The sequence below is a fragment of the Piliocolobus tephrosceles genome, chromosome 1, assembly GCF_002776525.5.
Source record: "Piliocolobus tephrosceles isolate RC106 chromosome 1, ASM277652v3, whole genome shotgun sequence".
In the NCBI taxonomy this organism is placed as follows: Eukaryota; Metazoa; Chordata; class Mammalia; order Primates; family Cercopithecidae; genus Piliocolobus; species Piliocolobus tephrosceles.
In genome coordinates, this window is record NC_045434.1 from 104,588,083 (window position 1) to 104,606,522 (window position 18,440).

The 18,440-nt window shown below is 41.0% G+C and overlaps 1 protein-coding gene across 2 annotated transcripts in view; it reads left to right on the forward strand.

Annotated features, from left to right (window-relative positions):
- Window positions 1–18,440, forward strand: part of CD58 (CD58 molecule) — a 56,407-nt gene that overhangs the window by 1,616 nt on the left and 36,351 nt on the right. The window lies entirely within an intron of this gene.

Sequence of the window (18,440 nt, forward strand, 5' to 3'; positions counted from 1 at the left end):
TGTGATAATGTGGGAAAAGATTGCTGAGTGTCCCCTTAGGGAGTCTGGGTTCTCTTCTCTGAGCTGAGAGAGCTGCTCTTGGGCCTTACAGAATCAGGACCATGAGCCTGGGAAGAAGAATCTGTTAGCAACAAAGAGGAAGGCTGCAGTCAGGAGGAATTAGAGGCAGGGAGGCCAGGGTGGACCACTATCACAGGGCCCGGATAGCTCTGGGGAGTTCATGTGCGGGTGGCTGGGGAAAGGAAGAAGAGATACACACAGGGATTAATTGAATGGGTAGGGTAACTCTCCTCCAGGCAAGCTGGTCCCTCATTCCCTGGCACCTTGGGTCACTGCTGCCTGTACCTGTGTTCTCCCTTCCACTGCAAACCCAGTTTGCCCAAGCTCCACCTCCAACAGATTATTTGAACTGTCCCTTCCTGGTGGTCTCTCTCACCTAATTCATGTATTCATTCAGAAGTCATTTGATTCAGCAAGCATGTATTTATGAACTGTTCTACATAGGCCTTAAACTAAAGACAAGACTGAAGGGGTATATCCCCTTTTGGGAACCCAAGCCTGCCTCGCTAGGGAAGCTGCAAATGCAGTGATTAACAGCATCAGCTGTAGGGTCAGATGCCTAGCTTTGGATCCTGGCCCCACTCCTCACCTGAGTCGTGAACTTGTGTGAGTTCCCTAACTTCTGTTCACTTCAGTACCTTCACTTTTGAAGAGAGCACCACTCACATGAGGGAAAGGATAATAATAAACCCACTTCATAGAATTACTGGGAACATCAGTCATTCAATAAGTATTTACTGAGTATCAATTGTGTGTTAAGCAGTGCATAATAGACGGGGGATACAGTAAGGTACGCATAGTTCCCTGCCTTTTTGAAGCTCACCCTTATAGTGAGGGAGAGAGACGGTAAGTAAATGAGTAAGAACATGGATGCTGGATGGTGATAAAAGTAAACATTTACTAGTATAGAGATGAGTAAAGCAAAGAAAGGGGGGATAGAAGTCGTTAATATTTCAATTTAGGTTTTTTTTAAAATTTTGGAACAATTAAAATCTTTAGGACAGTTGCAAAATTAGTACAGTGAATATTTGCATACTTTCTCCTTGAATCACCAGTTAACTGTCACATTAGTTTTTGGTTTTTTTTTTGTACACACACATCTATTATTTTTGTCAAACCATTTGAGAGTTTCAGACCTCATGACACCTCACCTGTAATTCTTCAGCATATGTCTTGTAAGAACAATAGCATTCTCCAACAAGTCACAGAATCATCATGGTCCGGAAATGTGGTATTGATACAATACTCTTTCCTGGTAGAGAACTCAGAAGCCAGTCTTGCACCACATACTTCATTTCGTAGTCATGCCTTTTGAACCCCCTTTAACCTAAAACTGTTGCTTTTTTTTTTTTTTTTTTTTTTTTTTGGTACTTTATGACATCATCATTTTTGAAGTGTCTGGGCTGGTTGCTTTACCAAATGTCCCTTGGATGTGGATTTCCTGCTTGTTTCCTCATGATCAGATTCTGGTTGTAACTCTTTGTAGCAGGAATACTACATAGTTATGTTGGGTTCTTCTCAGTGTGTCACATCGGGAAGCAGATGTGGTCTGTTTGTCACATTCTTGGAGATGTTAACTTTGACTATTTCGTTGAAGTAAAGTTTACCAGATTTCTCCATTGTAGAGGCACCATTTTATCTTTGTAAGTAATAAGTAATGTGTTAAGTGATGTTTTGAGGTTGAGTGAATATGCTGTTCTCCAGCCACTGTTCATTCAGTGGTTTTAGTATCCAATGGTGATTCTTCTCAGAATCCATTTTCACTGAAATATTTTATTTAATTTTTTGAGACAGGGTCTCACTCGGTCACCCAGGCTGGAGTGCAGGGGTGCTATGACAGCTAACTCCAGCCTCAGCCTCTGAGGCTCAAACAATTCTCCCACCTCAGACCTCTGAGTAGCCAGAACTACAGGTACATGCCACCATGCTTGGCTAATTTTTTCTTATTTTTTGTAGAAACAGGGTTTCCCTATGTTGCCCAGACTGGTCTTAAACTCCTGGGCTCAAGTGATCCTCCCTCCTTGGCCTACCAAAGTGCTGAGATTACAGGTGGGAGCCACCACATCCAGCCACTAAAGTGTTTTCAAATGGTAATTTTCTTTCTTCCCTCCCTTTCTTCCTCCCTCTCTCCCTCCCTTCCATCCTTCCTCCCTTCCCTTCCCTTCCCTTCTTTCCTTCTTTGTTTGATTTTCTTTTGTCTATTCTTTTGAGACACAGTCTCACTCTGTTGCCCAGGCTAGAGTACAGTGACACAATTATGGCTCACTGCAGCCTTGATCTCCCAGATTCAAGCGATCCTCCCACCTCAGTTTCCAAGTAGCTGGAACTACAGGGACATATCTTCACGTCCAGCTAATTTTTTTGTATTTTTTATAGAGACGGGGTTTCACCATGTTGCCCAGGCTGGTCTCGAACTCCTGGGCTCAAGCAATCCTCCCAAGCCAGTTTCCCAAAGTGTCGGTATTATAGGCATGAGCCACCCAGCAATTTTCTATTCTGTTTTTCTATGTATATTTATTGATTTACATTATTCATAATGAATAGCTTTTGCACACACATCCTCTCTTTTTTTTTTTCTTTTATTTTAGAAGGTTGTATGGACTCATGGATTCTTTTTTAAATATGACATTCCTGTCATCCATTTTGATGCTCAGCGACCCCATATTTGACAAGCAGGAACCCCTTCAAGCTTCAGAGTCCTTTTGCTGTGTTCCTGTTTGATTTTAAACACTTCCTTACTTTCTGGCACAGAAAGATGTTCTGGACTCATTTTGTAGTGTTCCTACCTCAGCCTTCCATTAGGTTCCTTGGGGTTCTTTTAGTGAGAGATAGTATTTAGAAATCAAGTTCTGGGTGCTAGGTGTGCCCACAGGTACTGGCGTCATTGCTTCTCAGCCTTGTCAGTTTTCAAAGTTAAGAAATGAAGTTTTTACAAAGTCAGGAGTTCACCCTGATACCTTTAACACTAATAATCTTACTGCTCAGTTCTTCTCCGTCTTCTGCTTTTCCATGTTTGCATCTCTTTACTCCCACAGTGAGAACTCTGTTCTTAGTAGCATCAGTATATTTTCCTAATCTACGTTAAACCCCAAATCATTTTACAGTTGTTATACCAATCTACTACCAACTACAAACTTACTAAACACAGTTAAAGATTTCTTTACGGTTCCTTTTATTTTTCATTACAGATTGTCTCCAGCTTAGCAATGGTTTGACTTAAGATTTTTCAACTCTACAATGAGTTTTTCAAGACATAACTCCATAATAAGGAAACTCTGTATATCCCAGTGAAGATGTATGCAATACCATATTCAAAAGTTACTTGAATTCTGGCCAGGTGCAATGACTCATGACTGTAATCCCAGCACTTTGGGAGGTTGAGGTGGGCGGATCATGAGGTCAGGAGATTGAGACCATACTGGCTAATGCAGTGAAACCCTGTCTCTACTAAAAATAAAAAAATTAGCCGGGCGTGGTGGCACACACCTGTAATTCCAGCTACCTAGGAGGCTGAGGCAGGAGAATGGCCTGAACCGGGAGGCAGAGACTGCAGTGAGCTGAGATCACCACACTGCACTCCAGCCTGGGTGACAGAGTGAGACTCCATCTCAAAAAAAAAAAAAAAAAAAAAAGTTATTTGGGTTCTTTTTTTTTTTCTAACTACCCTTCTTAAGGTAACACTCTATGTATTTTTTTGTATCTCATTTTTTCACTTAACCGTACATCTGGAAAATCATTCCCCATCACTTGATAGAGATCATCCTCATTCTTTTTCACAACTGTACAGTCCCCCATAGGGTGGCTATATGGTATTTAATTCAGCTACCCTCTGCTGGGTAGTATTACATAGCTTAGTTAGGGAGGGTCCTTTAATAGGGTGACAGTTGATCATACACTTAAGGAAGTGAGAGATAGGCCACAAGGCTTTCTGGGGGAGTGATATTCCAGGTATACTACTCAGGACCCTGAGATAGGCTTCACATGTTTAAGGAACTTCAAGGATACCATTGTGGCACAGAGTGGTAGAAAATGAAGTTGTAAAAGTAGTCAGGCATGGATCCTGTAGATAAAGTTTTTAGGGCCTATTAAAGATTTTGACCGTTTTGCTTTCAGTGACTGGAAAGTTTGAAGGATTTTGAACAGGGGTGAAATTATGATGACTTGGGTGTTTAAAAGAATTATTCTGGCTGCTGGATGAATAGTCTGTAGAGGAGAGAAAAGGAAGAGCAGGGAGGTTGGTTAGGCTGCAGGGGCAATGCAGGAAAGGAATCATTGGGGGTAAGAGATATCTGGATGTGCTTTGAAGGTGGAGCTGGCAGGATTTGGTGTGGGCTTGCATTAGTGGAATGACATGTGGATAGGGCCTGGGTAGTGCTGGGCAAGTAGCAAGAGTTCGGAAGTATGAACTGGGCTGAGTGTGGTGGCGCATGCCTGTAATCCTAGCACTGAGAGGCTGAGGCAGGCAGATCTCTTGAGCCCAGGAGTTCGAGACCATCCTGAGCAACATGTTGAAACTCCATGATATGGTTTGGCGCTATGTTACCACCCAAATCTCACGTTGAATTGTAATAATCCCCATGTGTCAAGGGCAGGGCCAGGTGGAGATAATTGAATCATGAGGGCGGTTCCCCCATACTGTTCTCAGATAGTGAATAAGTCTCACAATATTTGATGGTTTTATAAATGGGGGTTCCCATGCGCAAGCTGTCTCTTGCCTACTGCCATGTAAGATGTGCCTTGCTTCTCCTTTGCCTTCTGCCATGATTGTGGGGCCTCCATGGCCATGTGGAACTGTGAGTTCACTGAACCTCTTTCCTTTATAAATTACCCAGTCTTGGGTATGTCTTTATTAGAAGCATGAGAATGGACTAATACAGTAAATTGGTACTGGGTAGTGGGGCACTGCTGCAAAGATACCTGAAAATGTGGAAGCAACTTTGGAACTGGGTAACAGGCAGGGATTGGAAGAGTTTGGGGGACTTGGAAGAAGACAGGAAGATGTAGGAAAGTTTGGAACTTCCTAGAGACTTGTTGAATGGCTTTGACCAAATGCTGCTCATTCTAGATGGAGATGAGGAACTTGTTGGGAACTGGAATAAAGGTGACTGTTACTATGTTTTAGCAAAGAGACTGGCAGCATTTTGCCTGTGCCCTAAAGATATGTGGAACTTTGAATTTGAGAGAAACGATTTAGGGCATCTAGTGGAAGAAATTTCTAAGTAGCAAAGCATTCAAGAGGTGACTTGGTTGCTGTTAAAAGCATTCAGCTTTATGTGTTCACAAAGATGTGGTTTGGAATTGGAACTTATGTTTAAAAGGGAAACAGGGCATAAAAGTTCAGAAAATTTGCAACCTGATGATGCAATAGAAAAGAAAAACCCATTTTCTGAGTAGAAATTCAAGCTGGCTACAGAAATTTGCATAAGTAATGAGGAGCCAAATGTTAATCACCAAGACAATGGGGAAAATGTCTCCAGGGAATAACAGAAACCTTCATGGCCGCCCCTCCTATCACAGGCCCGGAGGCCTGGGAGGGAAAAATAGTTTCATGGGCTGGACCCAGGGCCCCCCTGCTCTATGCACCCTCCAAACATGGTGCCCTGCATTCCAACTGTTTTAGCTCCAGCCATGGCTAAAAGGGGCCAACATACCACTCAGGCTGTTGCTTCAGAGGGTGCAAGCCTCAAGCCTTGGTGGCTTACACATGGTGTTGGGCCTGTGGATGCACAGAAGTCAAGAATTGGGGTTTGAGAACCTCTGCCTAGATTTCAGAGGATGTAGGGAAATGCCTGGATGTCCAGGCAGAAGTTTGCTGCAGGAGTGGGGCCCTCATGGAGAAGCTCCACTAGGGCAGTGTGGAAGGGAAATGTGGAGTTGGAACCCCAACACAGAGTCCCCACTGGGGCACCACCTGATGGAGCTGTGAGAAGAGGGCCATCATCCACCAGACCCCAGAATGGTAGATCCACTGAGAGCTTGCACCGTGCACTTGGAAAAGCCACATACACTAAATGCCAGCCCATGAAAGCAGCCAAGAGGATAGCTGTACCCTGCAAAGCCACAGAGGCAGAGTTGCCCAGGGTTTTGGGAGCCCACCTCTTGCATCACTTGGATGAGAAGGCGTGGAGTCAAAGGAGATCATTTTGGAACTTTAAGATTTAATGACTGCCCTATTGGATTTAGGACTTGCATGGGGCCTGTAGCCCTTTTATTTTGGACAATTTCTCCCATTTGGAATGGATATATTTACTCAGCACCTATACCCCATTGTATCTAGGAAGTAATTAACTTGCTTTTGATTTTACAGGCTCATAGGTGGAAGGAACTTGCCTTATCTCAGATGAGACTTTGGATTTAGACTTTTGGATTAATGCTGGAATAAGTTAAGATTTTGAGGGACTGTTGGAAGGGCATTATTATGTTTTGAAATGTGAGGACATGAGATTTGGGAGGGGCCGGGGTGGAATGATACAGTTTGGCTGTGTCCCCACCCAAGTCTCACCTTGAATTGTAATAATCCCCATGTGTCAAGGGCAGGGCCAGGTAGAGATAATTGAATCAAGAGGGCAGTTTCCTCCATACTGTTCTTGTGATAGTGAACAAGTCTCACAAGATCTGATGGTTTTTATAAAGGGGAGTTCCCCTACACACCCTTTCTCTTGCCTGCCATATTTAAGACATGACTTTGCTTCTCCTTTGCCTTCTGCCATGATTGTGAGGCCTTCCTGGCCATGTGGAACTGTGAGTCCATTGAGCCTCTTTCCTTGATAAATTACCCAGTCTCAGGTATGTCATTATTAGCAGTGCGAGAATGGACTAATATGCCCCATCTCTACAAAAAGTTAGCCTGGTGTGGTGGTGCATGTCTGTAGTCCTAGCTACTCGGGAGGCTAGGGTGAGCCTGACAATTGCTTGAGTCTGGGAATTTGAGGCTGCAGTGAGCCATGATGGCACCATTGCACTCCAGCCTGGGTAACAGAGCAAAAAAAATTAAAAAGGTAGGAAATATTTTATTATTAACAGAGTCTGCCTTATTCTGCTGTTGTTGACATTTTACAGATGTTTTATTGCCAACTATCTGCATAACTAGATTTTAAGTTCCTTGTAAGCAGGAGTGAAGTCATGTATTAGTTTTTTAAAATTTTCCTTACATTGATCTGTTTTTTTTTTTTTTTAATAGTACAGATTGTTAAATCTGGACATTAGATGACAATGTATTTGTCAAGCATTTCTCCATTTGTAATTATCTCACATTATTGTGTGAGACTTGTTCATGTGCTTTGCTGGAATTGAGATTTAGACAGTCTGTGTTTTTTTATTTAGCAACGATAATCCAAGTTAAAATAGTGTTTTGTGTTCCTATAGGAAAACTAGGTCCAGTGTTATAACAGAGTGTAAATAATAATAGCCACTAGGAGGTAACCACCTGCTGTGTGCCAGGAGCTATGCTTCAGATTCGAGATGTTTTTATTTAATTGTCACATTAATTTTATTACATAGGGAACTTTTAATAGGAGAACAGAGCTTAGGTAGGCTCAGTAATGTGTCCAAGTTCACACAGCAAATAAGTGGCAGAGTGAACTTGAATTTTGATTCTGTCTGAATCAAAACCTATTCCCTTATATGCTCTGTTGTATCCCTAGCCTGAGATCCACTAAGCAACTTTTTGAAGATTTCTTATATGCGACATGTATACATTGTCCAATGAAATTTTGCTAAACGTGAAATTATATAGGTCAGCACAATTACCAGTCATGCAAAATTGCATTTAATATCATAATTTGTAATGGTGAGGGGTGCTTCTTTGGGACATAGAATTTGCAATGGGAATTTATTGACATATTTATTATTAACATATTATATTTACACTCTCTAGGTACCCACATTTCACTCCTAGACACTTTTGCATAATCCCAATAACATGATAACATCTATAAAAATTAACACTAATCCTGTAATATCACCTTTTACCCGTATTCAGATTTCCCCAATTGTCACAAGAATGTCTTTTGTTAAAAAACCCAGATCTAATCAAGTTTCACTCATTGTATTATTGCTATGTTTTTGGTTTAATTTTGATGGGCATCTTTCAGAAGTTTTAAAATAGTCTTAGAACCTCTTTTAAGAACCAGATTTGAATAATTTATTTTATTGACCTCCATGTTACTCTAACATTTCTTTAGTAAATACAGGCTTTGAGGGTAGGCATTGGTTTCTCTGTTTAAAAGTAGAAACTTTGTCTGCGTAAATCAGCCTTTATATGTGTAAGTTTTCTGCCTTTCGGTTTCTTCTCATGGTGTTTCTGCACAAGTGCCTAAGCTTTTTTGAAGCTTTACTTGAGGGGTGACCAGAAGCTTTTATTTAAGGACACAGACCCTTAAATCCTGCAATGACAAATCTCACCTTCCATCTCAGGGTTGTAAGTGAAACCAGGATGCAGCCGTTTTGCTTTTCTCAGACAAGCTCAGGTTTCGATATAAAATGTGACTCTAAGATACAGAGACTGTCCCTAGAAAAGGAGGGGAAAACATTTTAGCAGTTCCTCTTTAAAGATAACTTTCAATGCCTGCCTGTTAGCCTCCAAGGAAAATGCTTTTCGGTTTTTTTATAGGTTCTAGTGAACTTTGCTTACTTTACGATGTTCCCCAAAATGTTTGTTGAGATTAGTGCCTCAATTTCCATTGGGCTCACCAGTCTGTAGTTTCTTGAACATTTTCTTCATATGCCTGTTAAAAATTAGAAGGAAATTGAAGCTTAACATACACATTCAGAAAATAATACAAAATCAGATTAATAAGAAACTAATGAGGCTGTGCCATCGTTAACTACTTGCAGTAGAGTTTCCCAACGATGAACTGAGTATCTAGAAAATAACAAGGATTTTCAAGGAATTTTAGTGAAATGATCAATAGTGTATTGAAATACCTTCAATCAGACTTTGGAGAATAGATTTTAAAAGATTCACATTCTTAACCAATCTAGTAAGAACCTTATTCCCCAAAGTATGCTGTGGATCTCAGCTGTGTCCTATCTAAGAAGAGAACAGTGAAAGGAAAATGTGGCCTTTGAGCATGGTGGGATGTGAGTGTCTTGAAAGGACGGGCTAAAGAAGTGCTCCCAAATAGAAATATAATATGGAACATGTGAAATTAATTTTAATATATTTTAGTTAACCTAATATATCCATAATATTTTCATTTCAACATGTATTAGGTTGGTGCAAAAGTTATTGCAGTTTTTGCTATTTTTTTTAAATGGCAAAAACCGCAATAACTTTTGCACCAACCTAATAGTTACTACAAAAAAATATTAATGAGAGATTTTATGTTCCACTTTTTAATACCAGGTCTTCAGATTCTGGTGTGTATTTGATACTCAGAACACATCTCCGTTTGTACTAACCACATTTCAGGTTCTCATTAGCCACTTGTGTTAGCTACTGTGTTGGATTGCACAGGTCTAAAGGGAAACATCTTGAGAAAGGAGAAAGAGGTTAAGTGTAAGAACAAGAATTAAAAAGGAAACTATTTGAGCATAATATTAGAAAGAAAGTGTAGAAATAAGTTGATTTAGAGAGCCAACATCTTAATTCTTGATGAACTTATCAAGGAGGCAGATAGATAGCTGAGAGCAAGGTCTGGGAAGTTTCTGGCCTCAGGGACCAGGGGGCTTGTAACCGTTGGGAGACAGGTGGCTGCAGTTTCAGTATGAAGTAGACGGGGGCAGGGAAACTGGTGGTGGTGTGACTGAAATCAGTAAATCTCTGCCTTAAGGAAATAGAGAAATCACTAACTGGGACTGGCTAAGGGTAGAATCGACCAGGAAGAAAGAAGAATGGCCCCAACCAAGGCATCTGATGTTCTGGCCAACAGTGCAGGCTCTGGGGCCGAATGCCTGTGTCTGGACACCAGCTCTGTCCCTTGCTAGCTGAGTGACTGCGATCAGCTGACCCTCTCAGTCCGTTTCCTCATCTGTAACCTGGTGCTTCTGACTCTTTGATATTTTCTGTCAACCAGGTGTCCAGCGGAGTGAACCAAGTTATTCTGATAGACATGTTCTCAAGAAATATCTTATTTCTCACTCTCACCCCAGATGTTCTTAGGATCACTCCCCTGTTTTTCTGGGCTCTGCTCAGATACCAACTTTTGACTGCACCACATGCCATGCAACTTCTTTCCTTACCAGTACTCCTCAGGCCCCATACTCTGCTTTCTTTTTCTCTACAACACTTAACATCATCCAACATAAAAGGTATTTACTTTTTCATTTATTATATTCTTCCCTCCACTGAAAAGTAGAACCCAAGAGAGCTGGGATTTTGTCTGTTCTGTTCGATGCTGTATTCTGCCTGCTTATTTCAGTGTCTGGCACTTAGGACTCCATGAACATTTGATGAACAAATAAATGAATGATAAGAACTACCTCAGATTTGAGTTGAGGATTAAATGAGTTAATACACAAACGGCTCTTGGAACACGTACTTGTCACATAGTAAGCCTGCAGTGAATCTTCATGCTGCTGCTACTGTTAAATATTATTACTGAGGCTGAGCTGGCCTAGGGCTCCTTGGATTGGACTTACTAAGAACTAGGCAAGAGACACAACTGTATGAAACTTGCTGGAGTTAAAACAAAACAAACAGTGCTACTCCTCTTTATTATCTCCATGTCTGGTAAGCACATTTCCTACCCCCAAAATTGGGACTGACTAATATGAGAATATTATGGCCTTAATAGAACAGGTTATTTGATACAATACTAGCCCAGACATTTAGGAGATTGGCCACTCCTCAATACTATAAATGCATATGTGGATAGAGATGTCGCTTCCCAGATTGCCACACACCCTGAGACTGCAAGTAGGCATTCACTGAAAGCGTGCTGTGATGTGAAGATGAAACGCAGAGAAGTGAGATGAACAAGGCTGTGCTCAGTGACCCATATCCAGAGAAACCCACTTGGGAACAAAAATGCCCCAAGACCCTGCTATCTCTGGGTTTGCACAAGGCTTTAACTGAATCACCATTATGATGTCATATATTCAGAGGGAAATACCAATATTCATATATTCAGGTACTGAAACTTTTAAGGGAATTTTTCTCTCTTTTTTTTTTTTTGCCAAATGAATTTTTACTTTAACTGCTAAAATCTGTAGGCAATGTGAGCCTTAAGATATTTTAGAGAGAGAGAAGTATCTTGAAATTACATTGTTTCTAAGAACAAACTCAAGAAAACCCTTTCCTCCAAATCCCAGAAGAGTGATTAGCTTGTCTCTAAGATATGGCATTGGCTGGGCACGGTGGCTCATGCCTGTAATCCCAGCACTTCAGGAGGCCCAGGCAGGAGGATCACTTGAGCCCATGAGTTTGAGATCAGCCTGGGCAACATAGTGAGACCTTGTTTCTACAGAACATATAAAAAATTAGCTGGGCGTGGTGGCATGCAACTGTGGTTCCAGCTACTTGGGAGGCTGAGGCAAGAGGATCACTTGAGCCCAGGAGGTTGAAGCTGCAGAGAGGCATGATTGCACCACTGCACACCAACCTGGGTGACAGAATGAGACCCTGTCTCCAAAAAGAAAAAGAAAGGAAGGAAGGAAGGGGAGGGAAGGAGGGAGAGCGGGAAGGAAGGAAAGAGAAAAAGAAAAAGAAAGAAATGGTGTCAATGAACCTCCTCAAACCATAGAGAGGCTGTTTGATTGGGGCTGACATCCCTGAGTGGGTCCAAGTTTATCTGGTGTGGTGTCCTACATCCTATAACACTTAGTAGGTAAAATCTACTTAAACTTGAGAGGCAACATCTCAAAAGGAACAGCTGTGGAGTTGGGAAAGGGGAGCCCGCAGGTCCTCCTATCTTGCTTTGGTGATGAGGCAGAAAGTGGGGCTGAAAAACAGAGTCTGTTTTGGTTGTATGTGAGGGCTCCCAAGCCATTTTATTTTTAAGCTCCAGTTACACTTCCTTCTTCACCTCTCCGTACGAAGTCCTGCTTCTTCAGCCAGGTTCCAACAGCAATTTGGGATTTCACAAAGTGGTTTGGGGTGACTGTCCAATTTTGCTCTTCTGCCAGGAAGCCTTGTCTTTTGAATTACATTTAAGTTGTATTTTAGTCATTGTGGTTAATTCATTCAACAGGTATTTATTGAATGTCCATATGCCATACATATGGGGATACAACCAAAAACAGGAACAGCTTTGTCCTTGTCCTGGTAGGTCTAGCCTGGCTGGGGGTTACCCCAAGCTAAGATTTGAATTAGTTGCCAACTTTCAAGAGCAGGAATTTTTACACAAAATGTGAATATCTGGCTTTTCTTGAAAAATTAAGAGACCTGGCAATAGTGGGCCCATTTTCACATGGTAGGAGCTGAGGGGCCCCTCCCTATAGGCTCACTGGTGCTCAAGTTCTCACCAACCTGGCCCGCTTCTGAGTCACACCTGGCCCGCTGGTATCTCGTTTGTGGGTGGAATTGCTGGTCTTCGTCTAATGCATCATTTGCCACTGTCACCGGTTCTGTTTCTTTGTGACTCCTTTGTTTGCTCCTTGTTTTCTTTTTTTTGTTTCTGGTCTGGCTTTTTCTTCCAGGGCTGGACTCTTGCTCTCTGAGGCCCTCTTCAGCTCTAACATTCAATGATTTGGAAACCACAGAGCTTAGTGGCTCACCTGTAGGTTTGGAGGTGTGCTTGACTCAGTTTGACTTTCTTATTTGCAACATCTGCTGTTCCAATGCTGTCTATAGATTGTATCCTGAGAAACCCTGCATCATGTCACTGTCTTTAAGAGCCTTATGCCATGTACCAAGAAACAATGGTTAAGAGCACTGATTCTGCTGTCGGATTGTCCAGGTTCAAATCTGGCTTCACTACTTAACTAGCAAGTCACTTAACATTTTTGTCCCTCAGTTTCCTCATCTGCAAAATAGGGTTAGAAATAAAACCTGCTTAATATGTTTTTAGGATTCAGTGAGTACCTATTTTTTTTTTTTTTTTTTTCTGAGATGGAGTCTTGCTCTGTCATTTAGGCTGGAGTGCAGTGGCACAGTCTTGGCTCACTGCAGCCTTTACCTCCTGGGTTCAAGCGATTCTCCTGCCTCAGCCTCCCGTGTAACTGGGATTACAGGTGTGTGCCACCACGTCTGGCTAATTTTGTATTTTTAGTGGAGACGGGGTTTCACCATGTTGGCCAGGCTGGTCTCGAACTCCTGACCTCAAGTGTTCCACCTGCCTCAGCCTCCCAAAGTGCTGGGATTACAGGCATGAGCCACTGCACCTGGCGGTGAATACCTATTTAGAGCTTTTGCAACAGTGCCTGGCACAGAGCCAGGGCCATACAAGTGTTAGATTAAGTAAAAAAATGTATATATCAGTCAATCAAATCTCAGGACCTGAGTAAAAGTTTGCAGAGGAATTTGTGCTGGGGGTTGACAGTTCCTTTTCATTAACCCATAGTTAACGGTGACCAAATTTTCTAAATAAGAAATCAGGACACTTCATCTGTAAAACTTAGGTTCCGGTTACAACTTCAGGCCATACAAAAAGAACTATTAAAATTGAGGTGTTGATGTTTTGTAGCAACATTGCAACAGAATATTTGAGATTAGACCTGTTTTTAGATATATGATCACTCTATACATGTAGTGCTGGTTAGGTATTAGGTACCCTCATATCTTTATTTAAAAAAAATTCAAAATTCTTCAAAACAATAAAACCTTAAAAAATTGTCTGGCTAGCATAGAAAATCTTTTTAGGTGATCACTGATAAAATTTTTTCCCTCCCTCCATCTCTCTTTGCTTTTAAACAGCAAAAACTCAGCTTATGCCCAGTTCTCACCCAGTTAATTCAGACAGTGTGAATACCTTGATGTTGACCTAACTCATTAAAAGAAAAAGAGAGAAAACCTTTGAAAGCCTATTCCATGTCAACCAGTGTAAAAAGACTCTCAAGTTTATTCAAACCTCAAACCTCAAAACAATCTTTTATGGTAGGCATTATGATTTCTACATTAGAGCTGAGGAGACCTAGTGTGGGGAGGCCTTTGGGAGTTCACCCTGGGCCTTGCTGGCTTCAAAATCTGGGCACTCTCTGTTCTGCACCCTGGCATGGTTATTAGCATCCCTATAGTCCCTTTTCTGACCACTCAGTGGTATCAGCAAAGCAACAAACTCACTGTTGACTCCATTCCTTTGCTTCTATTTGTGTATTCATTCATTCATTCATTCGTTCATTCATTCATGGTTTGTGACTTGTGAGATAAAACTCATTCCCCTTTCTTCTGTTGTTCTTTTTTCATTAGAAATTATCTTAGCAACTTACTTTAGTGTTAGTCTTGGAAGTGCAACAGGAAAGACTTTCCTGTAGGAAGGAAATAATAGATATACCCATGCACACAAAGTAGAGGTAGATATTAGCTGTAGAGACAGTTCTTAACAATTCCTCCTCTTGGTTGAATAATTGTATTAAAAAAATTTACATAGTTTTGATATTATAATAGTAATATGAGATTTGTCTTCAAAAGTAACATGTTTTTCAATGTGACCTGTATTAAGTAATAAGTAAAGTAATAAATTGAAATCTCACCATCACTACAATCTGTTAATCATTTAGGGTGTCTCTTTTCAGTCTAAAAAAACAGCAAGTGAGAATGCATGTACACATGTATTCATGTCTTTTTATAGTTAAATATATATATATATTTTTTGGTAGAGATAGGGTCTCACTACATTGCCCAGGCTGGTATCAAACTCCTGGGCTCAAGTGATCCTTCCACTTTGGCCTCCCAAAGTGCTAGGATTGTAGGCATGAACCACTACATCTGGCCTCTTTATTGTTTTTAAAACAGGAATATTCTGCATATATATATTTCTATAACTTTTTATTTTTAATATTAAGAAATTTTCCAAATTCCCAATAATAAAAGGAGAATAAATCTATTCTTTTTCCTTTTTTTAAATAGCCACATAGTAAGCTATGGTGTAATACTAAATTGTTTATTACACTAGATTATTTTTTACTAGTATAGATAACTTTAAAATGAATATTATTATGCATATCTCTTTATGTAGGTTATACTATTGTTTCATTTGTTACATCCTGAATATATATCACCCAGATCCCAGTATTCAGTGAAACCACAGGTTCTTTCAGAGCATAAGCAAAAATAAATTGTATGCATGTGCTTTTGTATGTGTGTTTAATTCTGCTTACATTTGAATTTTCTTCCATCTTTTTCCTACTATCTGAGTAATATCACTAGTGCCTTTTATTCAGTCAAGTCTCCACATGTTGACTCTTGTCTTGGAGTTATGATGCCATCCCCTTCCTGGCCTTTCTTCTACTTTCAAGATCTCTCTCGATTTCCTTAGCCAGTATGTTCTTCTCCAGCAAAGCTTTAAAGCACAGGTCCAGGCTGCCTTTTCCCATTTCATACGCTCTCCCTAGGTGATGGTCCTAATGGCCTCCATTGGAGCCACTAGAAATGTGAGGATTCCCAAATCTGTATCTTTTCCTGTGAGTCCCAGACCCGTGTACTTAGCAGCTACTGGGCATCTTTGCTTGAATGTCTCGCAGACCCCTCACACTTAACAGTGTCAAACTGAAAGCATGATGTTCCAGGCCAGTCTTAGTCTTCCCTCTGTGTTTCCTTTCTTAGAGAAAGACACCACAACCCAGCTAGGAGGAAGTAAGAGCTCTGATTCATCCTGGCACTCCTGGCACCTCCCCTCCTCCTCCTTTGCCCCGTATGCTGTCAATCATCTAGTTCTCCCAGTTTTACCTCCCTAAAAACTCTTGAACCACTTTCCCTAGCACAATGCTGCCTCTTGACCTGTCTAAAATTGCTGTCTGATGGATCTCTTGCTGTCTAGTCTTACCCCTCCCATCAATCTTCCACACCACAGCCAGAAAAAGATAAACACTTTCATTATGTAAAAATTTAGAAACTTTGTATGGAAGATATTCATTTGGTAAATTCAATAGGCAAAGGCTGTATTTGAAAAAAACTATAATACAGATAAAAATTTATCTATAACATATAAGGAACTTTTAAACTTTGAGAAGAAAAAGACAGGCAATCTAATACAACAACAACAACAAAATGATATGAAAAGACACTTCTCAGAAAAAGAAATCCAAATCAACAAACAGAAGAGATGCTTACATTTTTAAAGGTCGGGAAAATGCAAATTCAAATATCAATGAAATGTCACTGTTTGTCCAAAAGTTAAACATAAAAAAAAATTACCTAATGCTGGCAAGAGTCCAAGGAAAGGGCAACTCAGGCATTACTGATGGAGTTATAAATTGCCAAAGTCTTTTTTGTAAACAATGCAGCAACTTCTATTAAAATAAAAAAATCTAGTTACCCTTTGATGTAGCAACTCCCAGCTCCACTCGACTCCCACATAAATATGAAATCATAAATATATCAGGACATATATACAGGATAGTTATTGCGGTGTAACTGCAATAGACAAGGCTAGGCACAAAAGGAGTGTTCATCAGTGGTGGATGGCAGATTAATTATGGTTCCCTCATGCTCTGGAATATTATGTAGTTATTAAAAAGAATAAAGTATAGCTGTACCAGTTTATTTCAAGGGGCTTTTATGAGTTATTAACAAGAAAGGCAGCATGTAGAGAAGTGTGCATAAGACCATTTTTATTAAAGAATGGTAAATCCCTCAAGCACACCTCATTTTATTCGTTTCACTTTATTGCACTTCACAGATAATGTGCTTTTTACAAATTGAAGGTTTGTGACAACCCAGCTTTAAGCAAGTCTATCAGTGCCTAATTTTATGTTTTGTCTCTCTGTTACATTTTGGTAATTCCCACAATATTTAAAGCTTTTTCATTATATTTGTTATGGTGATCTGTAATCAGTGATCTTTGATGTTACTGTTGTCATTGTTTTGGGGTGCCATGAACCATGCCCATATAAGATGGTGAACTTAATTGATAAAGGCTATGTATGTTCTGACTGCTCCACTGACTAGCTGTTCTCCCCATCTTTCTCCTTCTGCTCTGGCCTCCCTATCACCTTAGACAATGATACTGAAATTAGGCCAATGTAATAACCCTGCAATGGCTTCTAAGTGCTCAAGTGAAAGGAAGAGTTGCATTGTCTCTCACTTTAAATTAAAAACTAGAAATGATTAAGCTTAGTGAGGAAGGCATGTGAAATACCACAACAGGTGGCTGGGTGTGGTGGCTTACACCTGTAATCCCAGCACTTTGGGAGGCCAAGGTGGGTGGATCACCTGAGGTCAGAAGTTTGAGACCAACCTAGCCAACATGGCGAAATCCCATCTCTACTAAAATTACAAAAATTAGCTGATTGTGGTGGTGGGCACCTGTAATCCCAGCTGGTTGGAAGGCTGAGGCCGGAGAATCGCTTCAACCTGAAAGGCAGATGTTGCAGTGAGCCAAGATGGCACTATTGCACTCCAGTCTGGGCTACAAGGGCAAAACTCTGTCTCAAAAGTAAAAAATGAATTTTAAAAAGCCACAATAGGCTGAAAACTAGGCATTTTATGCCAAAGAGTTAGTGAAGTTGTAAATTCAAAGGAAAAGTTCTTGAAGAAAATTAAAAGTGCTAGTGAACACAAAAATAAGAAAGTGAAACAGCATTATTTCTGACATGGAGAAAGTTTGAGTAGTCTGCATAGAAGATCAAACCAGCTACAACATTCCCTTAATCCAAAGACTAATCCAGAGCAAGACCCTAACTCTCTTCAGTTCTATGAAGGCTGAGAGAGGTGAGAAAGCTGCAGGAGAAAAGTTTGAAGCTATCAGAGGTTGGTTCATGAGATCTTAGGAAGAAAGCCATGTTGGCTTCCAGGATCTTGACCAATGCAGACACAATGATTTTTGCTTGTTGAGTAGCAAACCCATTGTCTTCCAGTAAGCACACTAAGGCTCCTTTTGCGCTCCAGCTGCAGGTATCCAGCAGACAGATTTAGCTCTCTCCTGCAGGAAACGAGTGCAGGCGCCGAGCCGTGGCACTGGGGAAGGGCGCTGGCGGCAGCGGCAATGCCCGGGCCGAGGCCTGGTGGGCACCTCCACGCGCCACTGTGCCCAGCTGGGTGTGCGGCATACTGGAGGCGCCAGCACTCCCAGTCCCCACGGTGCCGGCGCAGGGCTGCAGCAGCCAAGCGCTGGGAGGACACTCAACAACAGATTTTCCATGTAGACAAAACAACCTTCTGTTGGAAGAAGATGCCATCGAGAACTTCCATAGCTAGAGAGGAGAAGTCAACTTCGGGCTTGAAAGAACAGCTGACTCTTGATGTGTGGGCTAATGCAGCTGATGACTTTAAGTTGAAGCCAGCGCTCATTTACCACTCTGAAAATCCTAGGGACCTTAAGAATTAGGCTAAATCTGTTCTG